Consider the following 9,142-nt stretch of genomic DNA (forward strand, 5'->3'; position numbering starts at 1 on the left):
TATTTTAGAATTATGTGTTGCATTAATATTCAACCAATTTAGCTTAATAATAGTTTAGAGCAAATTGAATATTTTGTTTGTATGCCTTTGAGATTGCAGGAATGCTTTTCACTATAAGAATCGAGTAGAGGCCAATACGGGCGAATGTAACTCCATGACTCACTTCGTACCATCATCCCCGATCCTCCTTTCGTGGTTCCGAACCATATGGACTTAGTAATCTCATGGATTATGAATGGGGTGTAACCTTCACGGGTCAATCGTTGTTGCCTATCGTTGTCCCTTAATCGTGGTTGCCTTTTATGATCCGTGAACGGTTTACAAGTTCCTTAAAAACTTGTTGGCGACTCCCTACTTTCCTTGTCCCTAATCGTATTATGTTAATTCCTACTTCCTATGAGTGCCAAGCATATTCACACATGCTTTTAACGTAGGCGCACTTCGAACGACGCCTACAATCGGTGTAATAAATATTTATTAATTGTCAATTCTTTTCATTTTTAGCTTCTTATATGAAGCCCTAAGGATGCATATACTAGGGCGGTAAAACTAATTTACTCTGTTTAAAAAAAAAAACAAAAAAAAAACTGGAGTGCTAAAACTAAAACACACTTTGCTTTTCACTCCATTCAATTGAATACACAATCAATAAACCAATAATCTACTTCCATCTTCTATTCTCCTTGATGCCGACTCTTCTATTGTCGCTGCCTTCAAGAGTTTCCTTCAGTTCGCCGCTTGTCAAGATCATCCGTGATCACCCTTAAAGGCGACGAGTCCCCTTCCTTCATCACTCCTCCTTTATCCTTCTGGCCACAAGTCAGGGGGTAGGCCACTGCTCCAAGGGTTTGCTCCTCCTTCGAGGGTTTGGGCGACTAGCGTCACTGTCTCACTGAAGGGAATTTCGGCCCTCATTCACGGTTATTATATCTTTCACTTTCTCTCTGATTTTTATACAATTTTTTTGAAAATATTTTTTATTTAATTTTTAATAATATTGATGACGATTATTGTTGAGCAACGAAGAAGAGGCTTGATTTTTCACTCTACTTTGATTGTTGTTGTTATTGTAGTTTAACTGAAATGGTTTTTGACTCAAATTAGGTAGTGGTGTAAAATTAGGTTTAAATTCTAATTGTTGCTGTTATAGTAGTTATCTTGCTAGATTTAGAATTTTTAATTGAAATTAGACAATTGTGCAATATTAAGTTGAAATTTGTTGCAGCACTTTTGTCAATTACTTGGAATCAACTTTGTTATTGTGGGCAGTTTCAAAAATTCAAAAGCTTTCGTCTAAAATTTGATAACATGAATCGATTGCAAAAGGAAAAGCAGAGAATGTAAAGTCTAGTTATTAATAATGAATTGAAATAGGACTAAAGCCTCATCATCTTAGAACAAACAAGATATATGCTACAGCTCTCTGAAGTCATATTTTGTACTTACCCTGGCTACTGGGTGCATTGTGTAATTTACTTGTATGTATTTTGGTCATTGCCTTTATATGTGCTTATGTAGTTGGTTTGCTGAAATTTCAGATTTGTAGCTGCTGGTGAGAAGTACTTAGAAGCATTGGTTATCCTTGAGTCATGATCAGGTCTACTTTATTGAACACCAACTTATAATTTTATTATTCAATTGTTTGCCGAGAGTGCAGTCCATGTCTAAATGATGTTATGCTTCTCTATTTAAAGGTATCTAAATGATTAGGCCTCACAATCTCACAATAAACTTATGAAGCGTTTTCTATTTGGGGATGATATTATTATTCTATTATTTTGAGAATTAGAAGCTTAGGTGCCATACTTACTACTTCTTCCTATGAGTATCTTAAAGTTTGATCAAATCTATTATATATGAAAATTCCTTCTTCCTATGAGTATCTTAAATATAATTATTCTATTGAACGTGGGAGTTTAATCAAATCTCATTAATTATACGGAGTATTATTTATGATTGATAGGTTGTATAATACTAAGTTATTAACTGATTTTAGCAGTTTATACAAAAGCCATTTGATCTAAATCGGGAGCTGCCCATTGTAGACAATCATATACATCTATGCATGGTAAACCTTTTATCATTTTGTTTTTGTACCTATTGAAATATTTGAATCTCTCCAAATAAGACTATGTGAGATTGTGAGGCCTAATCATATCTAAATGATGTTCTGCTTCTCTATTTTAAGTTTTATTTACTACTATTAATTTTGCTACTGTTTTGTTTGGGATCTAATTTCTTCTTAGACAAACTAGCTTTGAGTCCATCTCACTTGCTGAGTGAATTTTCGGAACACTATCAACGGAGAGTAAGCTCGGAAGCTTTAGCTCCAAATCCACATTTGTTTCATTATTATCTAGAAGTTTTGAAGCTTTAACTCTCAAGAGTATTGCATATGAGCTGTTAGTATGATTGTCTTTATTAATTTCTACTCCCCTCTAGGTTTCTATGTGTATTTTACCTCCACACTACAGGGCCGAAATACAAATTAATTAGAGCAGGCCTTACAAGTGTTGAAATCATAGGTATCATCAAAGAAGTTGTGAATCTGATAATGTTTAACTGGACCTACAAGGTTACTTTTTTGTATTCCATCTCCATCATATCTTTTCTCACTAGAGTAGCTCCTAGTTTCTCATATAATGTATTTTCATTAATCTTTTGACTATCTTGAGTTTGTTGTACAATTAGGAAGTGCTGACTCTGTTCTTCTTTGGTTCTCAAATTTAAAATTACAAACTGGGCATAGACTAGTGAACCACCTAATACAAAACCGCTTACATGGTAACCCTCATTCCATGTATGCTAGCTCTTGTTATCATCAAAAGTTACATGCTTTCATCCTCATAGCTTGAAAAGTTACATGCTTACTAGCTCTACCTTTTGTTGTGTTTTTGCTGTTAATTTTTTCTTATGTTTCGATAAATTTGTGAGTTTTGGTGTAATTTTTCTAGGTTAATATATCTGTGTATATTGTATGTAGTTTTGAGCTGAAATTAGGTGGTTTTTGTTAAATTTTCAGGGTTTTAATGTTTTTAGGGCTGCTTTTTTCTTAGCATTTTCTTGGTGTTTTTCTCTGAAATATCCTGTACTACAACAGAATTGTGCTCGGTTTCAAAGTGCTCGGTTTCACAGTGCTCAATATACTCTAATGTTCTATCTATTTTTTATAACAAAATTTTAGGAATACAGATTAAAATGCATGATTTGTGTATTTCTTTTCAATATGTAGCATTAGTTTTGGCTCTTATAATTGTGTAGTCAATGCTAGTCCGACCAGTCTGCTTTGGACTTTCTTTCTTAGTGTACTATATGCTCACATTGGCTCATACTTATTTTCGTATATGTAGATTTCCTTCTTCTAAAATTTTATTAAGCTAAATTTTAGACTCATAACGACAGATTTGGTCGGAGAAAGCCTAGTGTTTTAGACGCTCCAGAGCTTGACACTCTTGTAGTTAGACGCTGTTGCAGCTACCGCTTTTCTGATTGTTGGTGTTCCAATTATAGTGTATTCCAATGGACTAATTGTATTTTTTGGGGATGAAAACTTGAAAAGGGTAAAATTACAGGTTATTAATGAAAATATCTAAGTTTTTTGTATATATATGTTTTGTATCTGTGGATTAAATTGCGTGAAAAAAATTGCAAATTACAATATATTAGCCACTATAGTATATGTGACAAACAAGCTTATTTGCAACCGTAATATTTGTGGCAAACAAGCTTATTAGCCACAATAAATTGTGTGTCAATAATGTCTATTAGCCACGGTTGAATTTGTGGCAAATAATTTGTTAGCCACATTAATACTCGTGGAAAGTGAATTTGTTTGCCACGTTGATTCCCATTGCACAAAAATTAAAATTTGCCACGACATCAATTTTCCCGTGGCAAATTTCTAGTCACGGCCTCTTGAGCCATGGGAATTAATTTTAAAATTCCCGTGGCTAAATTACATAGCAACGGGAATTTTAAACTTAGTGCCACAATTTTACTCGTGGCACAAAGGTCAATTTGTTGTAGTGTTAAAGTCACTTTTGCATCAAAATCACTATACAAACCATTAACTGTCTTACTGACCTCGTTTTTCCTTTTGCTACATCTTAAGCACACTCTGGTGGAGGACAAATTTGAACCAAGTGTGGAGAATGACCCTTTCACCATAGCTTCGGAAGGCTATACCATCCAGGACGAGTAGTAGGTTCGGGAGTTTCATTGCTTGGATGGAAAAAGGTGATGGGTTCAGAATACATGAAATCGGGTAGATCTCGAGCCAGTGTTAGGGTATATTGGCAAAATACAGCTGTGAAGGTAGTTGTAGCTGTGGAGATAGTTGTGAGCTGTGTATGTAGCTGTTAGCTGTCAACAAGTTGTTAGCTATGAAGATAAATAATTTAGATATGAGGGTTTGATAAAGTAGCGGTTGACTAGCTGTTACATATAAAAATCAACATTTTATTTTTAAAACTATAGATTAAATTTTCAACAGCTACCTCAAAAGCTACCTCTAATTTCAAAAGCTAATCTTTCTAACTTTTCATAAAAGCTACCTCCACAACTAAAAGCTACCCTAACCACTACTTTGCCAAACACTTACATTTTTTGTTAAGTAGTGATTTGACTTGGTCAAACCACTAAAAGCTGCCTAAAAGCTACTCAAAAGCTAGTGCCGAACACGCCCTTAACTCATCGGGGGAGTTGGATTGCAAGGTGGCATCAATTAAGGAACAAGTACGCAACGAGTTAGTAGGTAAATTCAATGCTTGGGCGAAGCAAATGAACTTACCGACTTTGCCGTTCCTCGCGAGTACACCAGTCGACTCATGTTCTCAACCAAAAGGACATGGAGGTGATGAGATACGCGGTGAAGATGTGTCACCTCAGGTAAAATCAATTGGGTTATTAAGAGTTTTATTAAAAGTTTTAAAATACTGAGTTAATTGAGCTGAGGTGGCATGACTGATGTACTGTTGCAGGTTCTTACTCCTACACATGCGGACTCGAGGGAGCTTGATAATCCAACACCGCATGAATATCCAGGTGATTTGTAACCCTCTACCTTAATGAATTTTGTTATATTATATATGCTGTAGTAAAAGACCTATATAACTATCTTCGTTTTATATATACTTGTGTAGGAAGACACCCAGTGTGCACTTCTAGCCCCGGGGCATGCAAATAATATGGAGTTGAGTTTCGTGGCGTATGGTAGTGCCCAAGCGACGACCGGTGCTACGGCGGGGCCGCTTCATTACTCGATTGGGATCGATTCGGTGGTTGAGGGGTTCGAAGACATCCCACTGCCCGTACCGATAGAGGAGGTTGAGATAACAAAGCTTTGGCAAGCTATATGCAGCTTCGTTGAATGGCCACGTGCGTGGGTCAAGTTGATTAATAAGGAGGTAAATTATTTATTTCTCAATTTTTTTAGTGTTAAATAACCGTTAGGCACTCTGAAAATAAAACCGCTGAAATATCACGACTCCCCAGCCCCCACCTCCAATGCCGAGGCAGCGGCGGCCTTGGCTGGTGCTCCTTGCGCTTCTCCGGCCTCCGCAACGGCTGCCAGGAAACTTAGACCTTAGGAGCCGCTGCCGGGACTGCTCCGGCATCAGAATTACGCAGCCCTGACAGCCTGCTGCCTTGGCTGCAGCAGCCCTAGCAGCGGATGCCTGGGTGCAGCAGCCCCAGCAGCGGCTTCCTTGGCTGCAGCAGCAAGGCAGCAGGCTGTCAGGGTTGCAGCAGCAAGGCAGCAGGCTGTCAGGGCTGCTGCAGCCTCGGCAGCCCCTACCTAGGGTGCAGCAGCCCAGGCAGGCTGTTGCCGAGTGAGAAATAACAAGTTCATAAGTTGAATAATGAAGAAAATAGGCATGCAAAAAGCCATTCCGCCGAGTGAGTTGAGAAAAGCATTGATCGACCTAAGAAGAAGCTAAGTGAACAAAGGTCCAAGAGTGAACAAGCGTCGAAGTTGCACTCTTCGAAAGGTTCACCCATGCAACCTACTCCACTAGTTGAAGACATTGTTCTTCAAACGCTCTCTGATGACATGACCTTTCTTCACAACCGTGCTTGTCATTTGGTTGATCCCATGGAAGTTGCACTTCCTAAGGCAATGTTCCACTATGATGAGGATGCAGTTGCATGGATCAACAAAGAAGATGTGAAGGAATTTCTACGTGGTGCAAAGCTTAACATTTCCCTCATTCAAACATTCATGAGGTACTTCAATGCCCACATAATCTACACTTTTTTCAAGTTATTCAAATTTATGGTGATTATCCTATATGTGATTAATTATTCAATGTTCATGCACGCAGAGCACTACAGGAGCACTTAACTGAAATTGATTCTCCTTGTAAAGTTGGGTGATTAGGCCCCGAGCAGTTATCCACTACTAGAATCATAGGCAACCCCCATGACGTGTTGTACTATGTTGAGCAAAGTATCAGGGAATCAGCGCGCGCGGAAGACAAGTTCATATTCGACCCATGTTATAAAGAGTAAGTCTAACCATGTCAAATTCAATCGATTTGACCTCATTATATGTTGACTTCTAAATATTAATTTGCTTGTATATTGTGAACTTATGTAGGGAGCATTGGAGCCTCATGCTGATTTGTAATTCGAATAACACAATTTATCACCTTGATTTAGCTCGACCATCGGAGAAGTGGCTCGTGAAGTCTATATTGCAAAAGTAAATATATATAGCTACCTAGTTAGTGATGATTATTGCTAATAATAAATAAATTAGTAGTCATACGACTAATCAAATTTGAATGTACTTTATTTACTACAGTCTTATGAAGAAGCTACATTGTCGTGCTCCAAAGGGTCCAACATGGAAGTCTCTGTTGGTAATTTACATGATATTGTGATTATCTTCAAAATCTATGTTAGTAAATTTTTGCTAATTTCCTTTGCATGTTTCACTGATGTGATTTGTTTGTCATATGCTAGTGCGCACAACAAGAAAATGGACTTGATTGTGCTTTGTATGTGATGAGATTCATGCTTAACATTGTGACTCATTGTACGGGTACTCAACAGCTTGATGAGGTAAGTCCTAAAACTTAATGAAATTTTATATTGATGTGATTTCTAGCCTTAGACACCTAATATTACCTAACATTGACATGTTATGAGAAATAAAAAGGTCATTTGACAAGAAAGGTCGAAAATGGGCTGAATAGAAGTCATATAGGCCATATTTGGGCAATTTTGTGTTAATATGCTCTTTTGATGTGATTTATTTTCTTATACACCTATAACTAGATAATATTGACATTGACATTTTATGAGAAACAAATAGTTCATTTGATAAGTAATGTAGGAAATGGGCTACATAGAAATCATATAGGCCATATTTGGGCCATTTTGAGTAAAATGCGTTGTTAAACTTAATAAAATTCTATATGGAAGTGATTTTTAGCCTTAGACACCTAATATTACCCAACATTTACATGACATGAGAATTAAAAAGGTGATTTGACAAGAAAGGTAGAAAAATGGGCTGAATAGAAGTCATATGGGCCATATTTGGGCCATTTTGTGTTAATATGCTCTTTTGATGTGATTTCTTTTCTTATACACCTATAACTAGATAATATTGACATGTTATGAGATAAATAAAGTTCATTTAATAAGAAATGTAGGAAATGGGCAAAGTAAAGTCATATAGGCCGTATTCGGGCCATTTTGAGTAAAAAGCGTCTTAAACCTTAATAAAATGCTCTTTTGATTCAATTTTGGGGCTTAGACACATAAAACTAGGTGTCATTGACATGTTATGAGAAATAAATAGTTCATATGATAAGTAATGTAGGAAATGGGCTACATAGAAGCCGTAAAGGCCATATTTGGGTCATTTTGAGTAAAATGCGTTGTTAAACTTAATGAAATGCTATATTGATGTTATTTTTAGCCTTAGACACCTAATATTACCCAACATTGACATGTTATGAGAATAAAAAAGGTGATTTGACAAGAAAGGTAGAAAATGGGCTGAATAGAAGTCATATGGGCCATATTTGGGCCATTTTATGTTAATATGCTCTTTTGAATGTGATTTATTTCCTTATACACCTATAACTAGATAATATTGACATGTTATGAGACAAATAAAGTTCATTTAATAAGAAATGTAGGAAATGGGCAAATTAAAGTCATATATGCCATATTTGGGCCATTTTGAGTAAAAAGCGTCTTAAACCTTAATAAAATGCTCTTTTGATTCAATTTTAGGGTTTAGACACATAAAACTAGGTGTCATTGACATGTTATGAGAAATAAATAGTTCATTTGATAAGAAATGTAGGAAATGGGCTAAATAGAAGTCATATAGGTCATATTTGATAAAATACATATTGTTTTGCCTAATTAATTAATTCTAACATAATTTTTTTTGTATTTCAAGTATTTCAAGGTCCAAAAGGATAGTCCGTTGACAATCAAGGAGCCTAATGAAGTTTTTGACATGTTGGCGTCTTTTATCACCTTCAACATGTAAATGACATTTTAATTGTAAATTTATGTTAACTTTTGAACTATATTATTATTCATTATATATTTACTTACTATCATTTGTATATATATATATAAAATACTTTTTTTATTGTATTGCATTTGGGAATATTTATATCTATATATATATATATGAATTCTTGTTTTTAATATTAATTTTGTATCTTATTATAATATTTAATAATAATATTATTATTAGTAATTATAATAATAATATTATTAATTATTTTATTTAATATTATTGCTGGAATTACAGGTTATTATTATTGCTGGAAAAAGGGTTTTTTGTTTTTTAAATATTATTGCACGAAAAATGGAAAAAAAAAATATTGAGTAAAAAGGCACCGGTTGACCGGTGCCAAAACTAGCTACCACAAAAAAAAAACGCGGGAGACTATTTTAGGCACCAGTTAACCGGTGGCCAAAATAGTTAAAGGCAACGGTTAACCGGTGCCAAAACATGTTTAGGGCTTCGGTTTTGAACCGGTGCTAAAAGGGGGGGTAATTGGCACCCCCACATAGAAATCGGTTCAAACCGGTGCCTTAGACCGGGTTTGAACCGCTGCCAAATGCTATTTTTCTACTAGTACTTCAATGAAGATATTGTTCGGACGAG

At 35.7% G+C, this 9,142-nt stretch overlaps 2 long non-coding RNA genes across 3 annotated transcripts; both read left to right on the forward strand.

Moving 5' to 3' along the window:
- Positions 1-481: 481 nt before the first annotated feature.
- Positions 482-6,157, forward strand: LOC110717110. 2 transcript variants are annotated; one of them, XR_002510671.1, is made up of 5 exons: positions 483-920; positions 1,539-4,887; positions 4,980-5,043; positions 5,142-5,405; positions 5,494-6,157. It is a non-coding gene; the product is annotated as an uncharacterized LOC110717110 (long non-coding RNA). The 2 variants fall into 2 exon arrangements; XR_002510670.1 differs by having other exon boundaries at positions 482-920; positions 5,142-6,157.
- Positions 6,158-6,334: 177 nt separating this feature from the next.
- Positions 6,335-6,842, forward strand: LOC110717118. The gene is made up of 3 exons (XR_002510678.1): positions 6,335-6,503; positions 6,596-6,700; positions 6,803-6,842. It is a non-coding gene; the product is annotated as an uncharacterized LOC110717118 (long non-coding RNA).
- Positions 6,843-9,142: the final 2,300 nt, after the last annotated feature.

The sequence above is a fragment of the Chenopodium quinoa genome, unplaced genomic scaffold (assembly GCF_001683475.1).
Source record: "Chenopodium quinoa cultivar QQ74 unplaced genomic scaffold, ASM168347v1, whole genome shotgun sequence".
NCBI classification, from domain to species: domain Eukaryota; kingdom Viridiplantae; phylum Streptophyta; class Magnoliopsida; order Caryophyllales; family Amaranthaceae; genus Chenopodium; species Chenopodium quinoa.